Here is a 14,553-nt window from a genome sequence, read left to right as displayed (position 1 = left end):
ACAAAAAAAAAAAAGAAAAGAACAAAAAAAAAGTATAACAAAGCGAAACGACGACGCTTGTTCTCGTGAGGCGAGAAAAGCAGCGTACCTCACAATCGATTTTATATATCTCTCTTAATTCTCATGTTATGTGTTCGATCTTTGTCTGTGCATTTGTCCGGGTCACTTGTGAACACAATTCGATGAGCATGCACGTGTACGTAGGATTGTCTAGCATTAAACAATACCTGATCGACGAACGTGACTAATTTCTTTGTTTCTTTTTCGCTGACTGTGCTTGCAATATGTACATACAGTAAATGAATCGAATCTCAACCTCATCGTGACAACATGAACAATTTCACGGATTCGATAACCTCGGATCGCTAAATCGAACACGCTCTGTTTCACCTTTTCGTGGTGAAGATTATGTTTGTTCCTCGTTTGCTGCTCTTTCTAAGGTACTCCTTGGATATTGATCCACGTTAACGAAATACAAATTTCATTCCTTTCTTTCGCTTATCTGCTCATTTTGTCACTTTATCATGATTTTTCTTAAAAAAAACCTCGAATAGAAATATAAACGCAGGGAAATTTCGAACGATTAAGGGGATGTAGGCGATGAAAAGATATATCGCCGTCTTTAGAAAGTGTTTGAATTCGTGGAGAAACCGTGCAGAAAGGGATAATAGACAAAGCTTTGCTCTTTTTTTTTATAACTCGTGGACAAATACAAAGCGAAGATATAGAGACCCGACAATGCAACGCAAACCTACGAGCGAGCAAACGAAGAATTACTATTGTGTAAGGCGCGATTTCTGAGCAAACATTTTGCAAGTACATGTTCTTCTATTAGTGGACACTTGGGACAATGACTACGTAATTAACCACACGAAAACTATAAACTCTGTACTAGTGGATAACGCTCTCGATAAACTCGAGCAAAAGAAATATATGAAGAGACTACGAATTATGTAATACCTTCAGTTTATGATATGTACTCCGGTTACACGCGGCTGTAGGATGCTTCGTGAAATTTCTTCACATTATTGAAATTATTATTTCAATCAGTCCTTCGTTCATATTATAAAATATTATGTAAAATATAAATTTTCAATTTTGCAATATTCAATCATTTTTCCAGTTTAGTGCTCGTTGAAATTCTAACGGCAATTATTATTAAATTCTGTAAAGTTTCGCGAAGGTCTTATCGTTGCCATTTCTAACGCTTACTGTATAAAATACCGCGTATCCTATGCAAAATGTAGGACTTTCGTAATTAGTAACCGGTTCTATGAAATTTCGAATGAAAAGAAAAAAGAGGAGACAAAATAGAGAAAGGAGTTTGTTTTTTTATATTTTTATGGGGGATGTAATTCGGAAAAGGAATTCCTATTTAGGAATCTTTTAGAAAATCAAAAAACCGGCAAACAAAATGCAAACGAGACTAAATTTTCTTCAGTTTCTTTAGTAAATTTAACTTGATTTCTGCCTTGATTTTCTTCGCAATTCAATCTGATTGTTATTAAAATGAATATTATTTTTACTTATTTTATTTACTCAGAGAATGTCCATGGCTCTCAGTCCGCAGCGAACGTGTTGAACGAACGATCGCATTCCTTTACGAATTGAAATTACCTTAGACAAGTTTCTGAACATGTAATCTATGTGAAAAAATATTGGTAAAAATAATTAGGCGAAGAGAACCAAGGCGATGCTCGTTTAATTTTCATACTCTTGCCATGCCCATTTGTACATAGGCATGCTCAATCTTAGGATCGAACACGCATCGTGAATCACGTATATATATATACATATACATACGAATAGTATTAACTACGAAAACCAACAAATTAATATCGGACTTTGTACCTATATACTTATTAATTAACTTAAACGAAGACGAAGAAACGGTTGGAGGGAAACAAGAAACTTTCGAACAAATATATATATCGAGTCGTATAAACACACGGGTGGAGGGAGGAGTAAGAGGGGGAGGGGGGAACGGGGAATAAACTAACGTAAAATAAAACCGAGAGTGAAAAGAACATAGAACAAAAGTAACTAATAATACAAATCTGCATGGGATGTAAACAAACAAAAATGAAATACTTCGAGAGCCAAGGGGTACCACTTTTGTCAAATTTAGAGAGCCAATTTAGGTTTACGATTACGATATAGGGTGTGCGAGATAGAACGAGTGCGAGAACTGTGAAAGTTAGCGAGTAAGAGAGAGAGAGAGAAAGAGTAAAAGAGACGATAAATGGAGGGAACTGTCAACGATTTCTTTACAATGAAATTCATTACTTACTTGAAACCTTGTAGACGCGATCCAAGCGTGTAGCGTTAAGTGTTCCTGTCATCTTGCGTCGAACAGCAACGATCGATCACCTGTCTTGAATTCGTCACGCTTTGTTTCTTCTTTTTTTCACAAAATTACGACGAACCGCGCACAAAATGAAACCGAACGTACTAACGTTCCGACGAAACTCAGGAATCTCTCGTAGTCTTTTCCAATTGGACAAGCCCTCGGTCACGTGACCGCGATGTAATTGGTTCACGCGATTCCCGCGGATTGGGCTAGTGGATATCGGCGCGAATATCGATTGTAAGATCACACGGACACTGACTCTTCTAAGCACGTGAAAACCGCTCGGTTTCTAATTTATGCCACGCGACAAACGTCCGGATTTATTTTGGAAATATGGAAGAGATAGGAATGCGGGCGAGAGAGCGAGGAGAGAGTATGGGTTGACACAAGAAAAAATTGCGTCTTTTTCGTTAACAAAATGAAGAACAAATGAAGAAATACAGTGGCGAAAAGAATTTAAACAGTACGATTAGACGACGTTCCGTGAAAAAAAAAAAAAGAAAACAGAACTCGACCGAGAACTCCTCCGACGATTTTCTTAATTTTTTTTCTCTTCTGGGAAGATGTCTAGGATCGATGCAGTTCGACCAACTGCAGATCCTTGACGTGAAACCGTTTTTAAAAGTAGTTCTGTATATATCCACTGGAACGAGCCAGTCGGTAAGAAGTTCTAAGAGAAACACTGCTAATGATTCGAGGAGTTCATGGCGGGATCTATGCGGAACGATTAATATAAAGCGTTAGTGACTGTATCCAGTATAATATATCTGATAAAAGATACCCCCGATGCCAGACATGGCGTGTGACAATAAAGTGATTCAATGATCTCGTCGCATTTCAATCGCAGCCACCTTTCACGATTCACACAGGCACACACTTCTATACACATCTCTACACACATAAGAGACACACGTGCATATAGACATGTATATTTTAACGCAAAAAAACGAGAATGGTTTTTTTTGTAAATTACGAGAGACAACACCGCCGGAAATTCAACGATCACGATGTGTAAAAGAAAGTATCTCATCGTTTTCCGATTACTCGTTACTCCGCTGTTAATTGATAATGTCAGTAATATTTTTAACAAAATAAAGCTACCTTATTCAAAGCTGACAGCATGACTTTTCAAATCGCGACCGAAGTATTGAACTTTCCCCATTGTTTAAACTGTGGTATCATTAGTTAAATTACACTGACGATGAGACCATAAAGTCGCTTATTTTATTAAAAGAAAATGTTCAATTTCGCGAGGTTCCTTCTTTATCGCCTGTTAATACGAGTAGTGTCCCTTCATCAGTTTAGACACCGTTACAGTCTCTCGTCGGTGATTTAGATTTGCCGCGTAAGCGAACACGGTTAGTTCCAATTCCTCTCACCAGGGGGTACAGTAGGTACGGAAGCAGATCTATGTCGCAATGGCGCTGCGAACGCCATAGTGACCGGAGGCGCGCAAAATATTCGGTGCGTTTGCAAATCGTAAGTGTAATTATATAAACAATTTGTCGCGTAGTAATGAATGTTATTACGTATTAATTAGTATATACGGTAATCGATGAAGCGTACAGTTAACGGGAGTGTTCGCATTAAAAATAGCGTTCTTTCTCGAGAGAAAAGTTGTGTATCAACATTTTCAAACGACGCGACGCGACGGTCGCACGAATGAAGCACATACATAATAGTCCATAATAATTCATAATAATCGGCGTTATTACGTATTAATTAATATATACTGTAATCGTTGGAATGTACACTTAACGAGTGTTCGCGATAAAAATCGTGTTCGTTCTCGAGAAGTAAAGATTGTACGTCAACATTCGCAAACTACGGTCGCACGAATGAAGCATGGGCGTCACCCAGGTTAACATCATTGTCATCTTTCTTCGCAAAGGTTTGTGCAAATCTTTAATGTGAATGCTATTATCATTTGTATTTGAAGCTTCTTTTATGTTCATATATATTATTGTTGATATATGTAACAATCTGTATTGAACACATAACCATGCTTGAGGTTATTCATTATACTGTTGGATGCAGGAAGGAATTCAGTATTATAACCAATTTCGAGAAAAGCATATTTATATTTATTCTTGATAATTACAATCAGAATTATGTAATGAATCAATCAGTTTATAAAATTTACTACCGTTTATAAAATCTGTTAATTTTGATGATACGATAATAAAATTTAGAAACTATATACGGAAAAGAATAAGGTTAATCATGTGTTTACGCAATAAGGTTCTGAGGACCTTGAGAGCCTTCTTGCAGCCAACAATAAAATTAAGCTATCACAAAGCAGCCGGTGGTTTGTAGGAAGACCGTAACGCGGCGTCGCGTCGCGTCGCATCGCGCGGTTTCGCGTCTCCGTAGCTTTATTACCGTAATCCCATGGCGTCGATAAGCCCATTACCACGTGTCTCAACCGATACCCGGCTAATGTATGCGCCGTAACGTAATAAAAATCGACTTACACGGAGCTAGAGGCTCGTCCTTTTGCCACGTAAGCGTGTACCAGGCGCTTTCTATCGGGCGGCACGCTTTTAGGTGTCGCTAAAAGTTTAATCAAAGTCAGATTAGCCGGCTCGACGACGGGGAAAGGGGACCCTGGCGTTTTATTAAACGGGACTTGATTAGGGGTTGCCGGGATCCTTTCAGAGTTTGTTTTCGACTGGTTTTCCGCGCAGCCGCCTTCATTACCTGCCTGTTTCTCGTGTAATTGACGCGATCGTTTAGGGAGAGACGAAAAACCGGCTACTCTGTTTACAGTCTCAATGCGTGTTCGTACATAACCTTAAGAAATGATGAATTGTTGATCTCAACGTTCCAGATTGATACCTTAAATCTATTGTTAATTGAGATAACGTTGAAAGATTTACCACTGTGAGCGAATGAATTTTCAAGACTCGTTAGGCTGGTTAACGTAAGAGTAATAACAATCGCTTAAAGACAGAGCGATTAAGGGGTAACTTGGCATGAAACACGTTTAAGTATCTATCTACATTGGATAGTCGAAAGTGATTCCAGTCTCCTGGTAATCCCTCTAATCCCGAGAGTATTCGTGAGCGGTACCCTAAGCGAACGTGATAGCCACACTGCGATTTTTACATAGGTTCTTCTTGCTGTAATAATCGGTTTCGTTTGGATCATTCTGCGAGCGCGATTCTTATTTACTAGCAACTATTTACATATAGGTACAAGTACATCGTTGAAATTAAAATGCTTATTATTTAACTAAGATTGTGCAATTTAAAACTTTGCTTCAACGTATCTAATACGCAATATATCGATTAAAGGAAATATTTTTAGCACCTTATGTATTGATTAAACGAAGGTAGCTATACGCTATCGGATATTAATTCTTCCTCCCGCACGGTACGATTGATCAAAAACGGAGTTGAAAGGGAAGCACGGAGAGGGGGTGCGCGTATTCAGGAAAGAGACGAATGTCACCAGGGGTTCGTCGTAACCGCGCGCAATAACAACCCTCGGAAAGCTGCGGGGGCAAAGGTTGACGCAGTGCCGGCAGTGTTTACGTCGAAGGGGCTACCCTCGACTCCGCCCTCCGCCACCCTCTTCGTCTCTGGCTTAACGCTAATGAATCTGATTTGCATCTGATCCCGAGCGATCTTCGATCCTCCTCCCTCTACCCGCCAATGGATTATTTAAGGATGCTGCCGTGCATCGTACGGTTCTGTGATTAATTACGCGATATCTGTTACCGACTCGCTCCGTTTTACGCCTCGAACGGTTGCTGATGATTTTGACGAACGATCCCTTTTCTCCGCGTCGCTATTGGAACACGGTGGCAACGACTAAGGGACGAATCTTATTAGTTTTCGAATTTTAAACACTAAAATATTGCTCTGCTAGAGGATCGGGAGTGAATAAACTGTTCTGGAAACGATAAATGATAGTCGAAGATACGAATAGCCAGCACTAGAAATAACATGGGATTTTTGTTCCAAGCAATGAGTCAATGATCTTGATACCGAGAGAATTGTTCTGTTATTTGACGGTTTACAAATGACGCCACTTTATACGAATTTGCCTGGATAGTATCCAGAGAGACAAAAGAATCTCGTAGTTCGATAAATCTTTAGCCGATCGAACGAACCCATTTGTTGCGCGAAACAAAATGAAACAGAGCGTCGATTCCGCTGTGTTCGGTGCCGTTTAAAGAAAGCTCCGGCTCGTTGAGCGTTGAATTACGAGGGAATAATTAGAGAAAAGTAAACCAACGATCGATTTATGGTCGTGTATCGGATTCCTCTATTCTCGGCGAAGATTTACGTAAAAGATCGACGAGGATCCTGCCGGATTCGTTACCTCTTTTCCACGGCAGGCTCGTGTTTAATGGGCGGGGTGCCCTGCGGATACTTTCACGCTGCCCCGCCTCCAATGCTATCGCGTTATTGCTTGGACACGAAAACTTATCGTTCCTTTTTTTCCCCCTCGTGTTTTCCTTCGTTGGAAGAACCACAAGATACTTACGCGTGCGTTTTCAACATTTTCTCGAGCTTTTTACCCCGGCTCTGGGACGTTACAAGAAACTAGCAATTACGCGAGATAAGGTTCGCTGTTTCTGAACGATTAACGATGTTGTTTAGCAGTTTCTTTGAGGCTGAGCGCAAAAAAACTCGGGGTAACTTCTAGCTAGGGTAATTAAGCGATTCGAGCCGATTATCGTTGCCTTCGTATCGTACTTTCTTATACACGGAAGCTTTTAACACTTTGACTGCTCATATGTGGTGGAACAGTCTTATTTAGCCTTCTTAAATTAGCTCGTCAGCCATTAAATTTTTAAAGTACTGAGAGAAAAGAGACTCGAATTTCAAACAATTTCGAATCTCTAGGCATTCGATCATTCGTGATTTAATTAAAAACGAAGCAGGGTTACGGGTGTTCACCCTTCTCACCCTGTTCTTCATTTATCGTTCACCCTCGGGTCATACTTTCGATATTAACGCCACCGCAATGACGCCAGGGTTCGGCAGCACGTGCTGCTTAGGTAACCACTCGAATCATAACGGCATGAAATAATGATTTAACGTCTGATTAAATTTTAATGCGCTACGGTGTTGTCCTCTTCCTTTTCTTACCCTGTTATTGTTTAACCAGTTCGAGGGTAAAGTTCGAAACTCGGGAGTCCTCGCTCGGTTACGAGGGTCGGTTTGTTTCTTCCAAGCAAATATTTGACCCCGTTACGATCCGGTTAATCCAACACGATCAACCGTGCACGTGTTGCTAAATGGTTTTTCGCGTTAAACGATCGTCGCGGGTTTTCACATGTATTTACCCGTGGTTTACCGATTTTATTTGCTTAGGACCAGGGGACAAAGCGTCAGAACTGTGTCCTGGTTAAAAAGCAGAAACGCAGAAACGTCATTCTTGTACTCGGTATAATACGATGATTTTCCGACGATTCAAGGGTAGGGAAGAGGGATTTCGGGAGCACGTGGCGGAGGAGAATGAATTAAAATCGCGCCGGGTCATCGGCGAATATTCCGCACTTAATCACGCCGCTTGACACGCGGGATTACATGGTGCATATAATCGGATAGAATGTCGTATATTAGATTTCCTGGAGATTGAAACTATCCTAACGATTATCGCGTGGTAACCCTTGATTTAACCCTCTGTCAATCGAATCAATTTTGAATAATTTACATAAAAACCGGGAAATTCTTTTCATATAAGAGAAATTAGTCGAAGATGAATGTAGGACAGTCAATATTATCGCGATGATACATCGTGTTTGGCGACCGGTTACCGATCTTTACGGATAAAACAGTAAAAATCTCGTATATTCAACGTGCAACCGCGTTCAAAGCGATCATTGAAATTTATGGGGTACGGATACATAGGATTCCGTGAAATCGGGATTAAGAAACGTGCTTTAGAAGCACGGGTCCGTGGATTACGCGTGTTTACCCGGATTTTTGTCGAAGGGGCGCGCGTTCCCATATATATCCCGTGTCTCCTTTCACGCGCCATAAATAAGTGGCCGCGACACGCGTGGACACGGTACCGCGTTTTTCCCCGAAAAACTAGAATTTACCGAGCTCCTATAACGATCAAGTTGTCACGGACGCGATCGTTCCTTTCCAGTTCATAAAGTCCCTTCTCGTACAATGGTGGCTAACTAGGCGTGGTTCGATTTGAAGAGGGTCACCTGGTATATTATGCGATTGCTATGTGGATGCGTGTGTGTAACGTGTTCTAACACCCAGCAACATCCTTTGACAGGTTGATATCCCGGTTACACGAATGTAACGCGTGTCAAGAGCGACAGGGCTCTCCTCTGTCACGACCATACACCCTCGTAAGAAACCGAGGGGGCTGCAACTTGCAGCTGATCTATTTCATTGTTTCAAAACTATCGAAATTATATAGTTTTTAGTGTATTTAAAATCTCGGATTTCTTTATTATTTGAGTAGCTAACTGGTGAATCAGGTACACAAAAAGGAGCGTCATTCGATTTAAAGTGGAAATCGTTTGGTAATCCACAGGGGTCGAATCCGGGTGCCATTCCGTCTATAGGTCCTCCTATTTTCTTGGTCACAATTCCTTATCTTGGCTCTCATCTTTGCTATTCCGCGCTTCCCGACGCCGCTATATACATTGACAAGTTTTATCGGAACCTGGAGATCTTGATAGCAGGGTAACGTATACGCGTGGGCGTGGCTCCTTCGAGGACCAAATTATAGTCCTGCGATGGACGCTAGAATGTTTGGACGGCGTCAGGTCCTAACCGCTCCCTCTGTCTCCGTTTTCTCTCCCCTTTCTCGACTCCCTTCATCCCTTCGAGCTTCTTGCCAAGCATTTCTTTTTCGATGACAGGTGTTCTAGAAAGAGTTCAAGTTTTTCTTTATTTTTTTCTGTTAACAGATTTTTCTTGGTAAAATTAAAAATTCTTACAAAGATGCTTAGTTTTGGTGATCCAAAAATTTGTTTTATTTTTAGAAACTAAAGATACTAATGTTCATTAATATCAATGATATCTTTATAAGTATACCTCTGTTGTAAATTATCACTAGCTGAAGCAGACGCGTTACAAAAACCAGCTAACCTTGTTGCTGTTCGCTCGATGATGTTTCATTCATCGAGACTGTCTATTCAAAGAAAAACTCATGACACTTCATCGTAAACCATAAAGGTAACCGTGATGTTCTCGATTGAATCGTCGGAAGCTTAAAATATGTGCAATCGTGTTCGCGTTCGTTAATTATTTACACTGCAAGTCGACGGTTCCTCTTCATTGAAGCATCTCGTAAAGGAAATGGGCTTGAACGTGGGATCGTGAAAAGGGGGCTAAGAAGGAACCTGTTAAGCAACACCGAGTTTTGGCAAACCTTTCTAAGAAGATTAGTGCCATCGGTATTACCGCGACTCGTTCCATCTTGATTCGACGGCTTGCAAGCGATTTCGTATTATTCGCTTTTGGATTAGCTCGAGCCTGGCAGCCGTGAAAAGCCCTTTCGAGCCAAGTAACCGATCATCCGAGTTTTCTTCTCGGGGCTCTATCCTCGAGATCGTTGTTTGTTGCTTCTGCGGATTAAGCGCAACCCTACTGGGTCCTTGGATACGCGACGACGAGGACGACTTTGTCGCCAAGCCAAAGAAACGATCCTTTCTAGTTTTCCACGAGGATGACCGCGATGACGGAGCAACGTCTCGAAACCTTCCCTCTGATCTTCAATACCGAGAAACTAATATTTTTAATATTTTCGTTTTAAAATACCCTTATTTATCCTCTTTTTAAATCTGCCCACAAGTTGTAACCGAATTCAAGTCTCACAAATTGTACTTATTTTATTCTTGCTTTGCGATTAAAATTGCGTGGGAAATACATCGATGCGTAAGTTAAACGAGGACTACGGTGACCATAGAAATGGTTTGGCGAAAAACAGGATGGCCGAGGAGACCACCCTAAGGTATGCGGTAGCCAGGCTATTCTTGTATCTTCACAGGATCTCTGTGTTTTACAAGCCAGCTGTGTATCGTCCTGCATTGTTGGTCCTTTATGTACCGCGTGCTCGGTTCACTCGAGTGGTTTCGTTTGACTTCGCGCTGTTTGTTCGAAACGAACCTTCCCTGTGTACACCGTCAGGATGATCCTGCTCCTTGTCGGCTTAGCTTTCCAGGATTACAAGGATTTCTTTATTTTCTTACCGCCTCTATCTGTCTCTCACTGTCTGACCTTCCTCTCCGACTCTCGTCCCGGATGATCGACGTCTTCTCGTCGCGACTGACCCTTGTTAGCGTCGCGAGAACAACAATGTTCCACGCGTTTTCACTCTTTTCGCCTAGTTTAAGGATAGGAACCCTTTCTCGTAATTATCCATTGCAAGTACACTGATAGGTATTTGAAATATTTGGATATCTATCTTCAATCTCCGTTTAGATATAAATAAAATAAAATCCCAAGGATCGTAGAACAGAAAAATTAGTCGTCAATTATACTCCGAATATCAGAAACGATTTCCATCCACAGCGGTGCGCCAGGGTTAAACATCGCAGATTACGTCGCGACGATTCATAATCGATATTCGTTCGTCGAGAAAAACAAAACGTGGCTCGAGCGCGGTTACAAGGGTTTCGTTAACGAGGCGATCGTAAAACTGGCCGCGGTATTTAAATTTCGTGTAGTTTTTCTTTTTTTATTTTTTTACGGCAAACCGAGTGGTCGGGTTAAACGGGCAATGATTCACAACCGGCATTACCGTCAACGTCGATCCCGTTGCCATTTATATACCCGAGGAAGAAAACGCGCGGCCAACCGAAGGGAAACGGAGCAGAGTTCGAAGCAGCCGGAGTAGCCTGAACGCGAGATAAACGAGAAACATGCAACAGGCGTGAATGAAACAATGGCGGGCCACGTGTCGACCAATCGGATGAGAGGCGAGAATCCTACCCTGGCAATACGATCCGCTGTTAGGTGGAGCCTCTCGCGGTAGATCCGCGCGATTCCTCGATCGTTCGGCTGGTTAGATCGTCTGTTGGCCCCCAGAGAGGTAACCGGGGATTTTTTTATGGAACCACGATTCCAGTCGGTCGCGACAAGTTTTTTCTTTTACGCCCATTTAACGAAGCCTCAGAAATACATACATCGATTCCTCGTCGAGAATGCTTGATCGTCGGAATACCCGTTTGTTTTACCTTCTTTCATCTTCTGTTTTTGCGAGGATCCTCTCGGAGTCTGGTTAGTATTTACGGAATCTCTAAGATGCTTAATGGACAAGATCCATTTAAGCTCATTAACGCGTTAAGGCTAATCATCAGGATTAAGGAATAGTTGGCTATCCTTTATTTTTAAAGATTAACTACGTCGAGACTAGATTCGGTAACGGAATTAAATAACGCGGATCGTTCGGTATTTGCAACGCCCATATGCTTTCCATACAAGTTAGTGTAATTGATCGATACGAAGGGGGTACATCACCGGCAGATGTTCGAACGCACCCTCGCCTCCATCTGTCTCTTTCATAAAGTTCTGTTGTGCGGCGCGGGGCCCGCGTTCCTCGCACCTACATACCTGTGCGAGTATACGGGGTGATTGTCCACTTCCATTCACGACTGATAGCGTAATTGAATTTCGCGCCGGAGAAGGAAACGTTGACAGGATGAAAAATTGCGTTCGACCCGGAAAGAATCGGTGGATTGACCGACCGAAGGTGGAATTCGTTCTTTGAGGATAAAATAATTCGTATTACTTATGTGTCTTCTTCTTTTCTTCTCCGTTTATAATACCTATCCTAAAGTGCAAATATTTTCTGAAACTGACACAAATATGTTTGTACCTTTCTCAATCGAAACTTTATGGAAATCACTCTCTGTTACAAATAATTTATCAAATTCGAGAAATACAATAGAGGGGATGAGTTTCAAGTGTTTCCAGAAAAATCACCCGTTACATCCGCGTAAGTTCGGTAGAATGTCTGGTAGAGTCAGAGAACGGGTGGGTACTTCTAATAGGCAGCTTTATACAAGAGATTCAGGCTCGCTATGGGAGGCGTGCCGCGAAAATTGCGTCATTTTTCACGCTCGCGAGTGCTCCCTCGGGCCGATTCAAAAATTCGCGCGCCACCTTTGGCCATGTAGCGAGAGAAGGATAGGCGCGAGAGGCGAACAAGTACACCGTGGGAGAGAGATAGTACGGTAGGGAGGATGTGTGTCTTGCTGCGCCCGATAAGATCGCGAGTTTATTAATTAAGCTCTGCCGTCGGACGAGCCTTTTGAATTCCGTTGTAAACACGCATTGGGCCACCACACTTGTCGGATATTACGCGTGGCCGGTCGTCCGGAGACGACTCTAATTCGATGATCCGCGCGAGGATTCGAGTAAAATATTTACAATGTTCAATGGCGAACAGACGTTTGCGATTTTTTCATTGTTAGGATAGCAAATGATAGAAAAGACGCGATAGTTGATGAAATAAAAAGAAAATTCGATGGGTGATTCGAGGCAAGGGAAGAGAAGACTGGATTGTTGTTAGTACAAAAGGGCAGCATAGATCTCGAAAGGAAGAGTATAAAAGCAAAATATCGCGTCCCGGCAACGGGGCCCGCGATCATTATGAATTTCGTGCGGTTTTTTCGGCGTAATAAATTAGTCAAAGACGCTCATCAATTTTATGACGGGAGTCCATAGAGAACCGATGCCTAAAACATCGTCCGTCCGGCACTGCCAGTTCTGGATAGCCTCGAACGTGATGGATGATTTTTCTTTCCCATATACACATCGGTAGATAGGCTGTCCGACGTATCTCTCTACTGGCTCTCTCATTTGCGCTCGTACCTACATACGTGCCACCCACGTGCGAATGTGTGCGCCGCACGCGTTTTCGCAGGCACTGCAAGCCAGACACATTAGCGAGAGATTCATGAATAATAAGTGGTGCGAACCGAGTGTTTTGATCCCTGTACAGGTTACCTGAGAATAAGATAATGTAACGAGATCTTTCCCCCTCGTTTTCCATCCGTTAACACTTTGTACCTTACGAAATGATGCATCAGGAAATAATTTTATTTGATCTTCCAAAGTGTTAAGGGAAGGGTTACTTTCTTTTCCACGCTACAGATAGTTAAACGATCAGTTTACCAAAAACAAACGAGATCGTCAGAAAAGCATCCCCATGGAACTCAAGTTTCACCCTCGATCCTCTCGAAAATCCTCCGGCATCGTGCATGGTGTTTGAAAAGGGAGGAAGACCGTTGAGGCGGTTTCGCGGAAGCGATATCGTTACGTCGGGAAATTCGTCCCGAAAACTGGCTTTCCCGGAAAGTTTGAGGTAGAAATGCGTTCCTTCGTTGCTCGGCGAAATTTCATCGGTACCCGAGAAGGTCTCCCGAGAGCTAACTTCGGGTCCTCGTGGGTCCCTCACAAGCACAATACGTCTCATTATGTTATCCGCGCATCTCTCGACACGGCAATTTATCATTCCTCCGCCCGTATACCGATATATCGATCCTTTCCTTACGTGTGTAAAGCACGGTGCCGTTCTGGGCCGGTCCTGCCGTCCCATCCCCGATGCTTCTCTTCCTTTACGGCCCTTCTTCTCTCCTTTGTCTACGCGGCCACGGCCGGCTATATCCTCGTCGAAAGGAAGGCGTGCGCGTGGAAAACAATCGGGGACCAGCGATCGTGCGAACGATACAGGATCGCTTATGAATATTGTATCGCGAGTCCTTCGCGTGGCCCTGAAATAACCATCCTTTCTGCAGATCGACGTATGCAAATACGATCTTGCCTTTCGACGAATCGATTGCACTTGGAACATTCGGAAACATTTGGAGTATACCTCGATGGGTGGTCCGCTGAAAATTGCTGATCAATAACATTCGAATAACATACGCGTAAACACGCTAATTAGCATCGAATTATGATAGCTGCAATGAAAGTATCCTGGCCCGTATTTCGAGGATCGAGTCAAGTGATTTGGAGAAATTGTCCTAGTCACGCGTGAATACGAAGCTTCCGGTAATTAATATCGCGGTTGGATTGTGTAGAGTCGATTAAGGTGAGGCATACCCGCTGGGATAGATCGGTTACTCCGTCACTCTGGCAACACGAGTCTTCTTGCAAGCTTGACCTATTGTCTTCGGTCGGCAGGATGTTCCGCGTAGTTTGTCATCGTTAGACGCGCGACATCAAGCTTCTCGGTGATCGTTTCTGAATGTTAGCCTCCTGATGGCATCA

At 42.5% G+C, this 14,553-nt stretch overlaps 2 long non-coding RNA genes across 2 annotated transcripts in view; one reads left to right on the top strand and one right to left on the bottom strand.

Annotated features, from left to right (window-relative positions):
• The window catches only part of LOC143306079 (uncharacterized), a 67,522-nt gene extending 65,103 nt beyond the window's left edge, over positions 1-2,419 (bottom strand). The window contains exon 1 of the long non-coding RNA XR_013063479.1: positions 2,291-2,419. This is a non-coding gene — a long non-coding RNA (uncharacterized LOC143306079). The remainder of the gene's footprint in view (positions 1-2,290) is intronic.
• Positions 2,420-3,789: 1,370 nt separating this feature from the next.
• Positions 3,790-14,553, top strand: part of LOC117605858 (uncharacterized) — a 145,081-nt gene continuing 134,317 nt past the window's right edge. The window contains exon 1 of the long non-coding RNA XR_004581799.2: positions 3,790-4,241. This is a non-coding gene — a long non-coding RNA (uncharacterized LOC117605858). The remainder of the gene's footprint in view (positions 4,242-14,553) is intronic.

Source organism: Osmia lignaria, chromosome 2 (genome assembly GCF_051020975.1).
Source record: "Osmia lignaria lignaria isolate PbOS001 chromosome 2, iyOsmLign1, whole genome shotgun sequence".
Lineage (NCBI taxonomy): Eukaryota > Metazoa > Arthropoda > Insecta > Hymenoptera > Megachilidae > Osmia > Osmia lignaria.
This window is presented reverse-complemented; position numbering and strand designations above follow the sequence as displayed.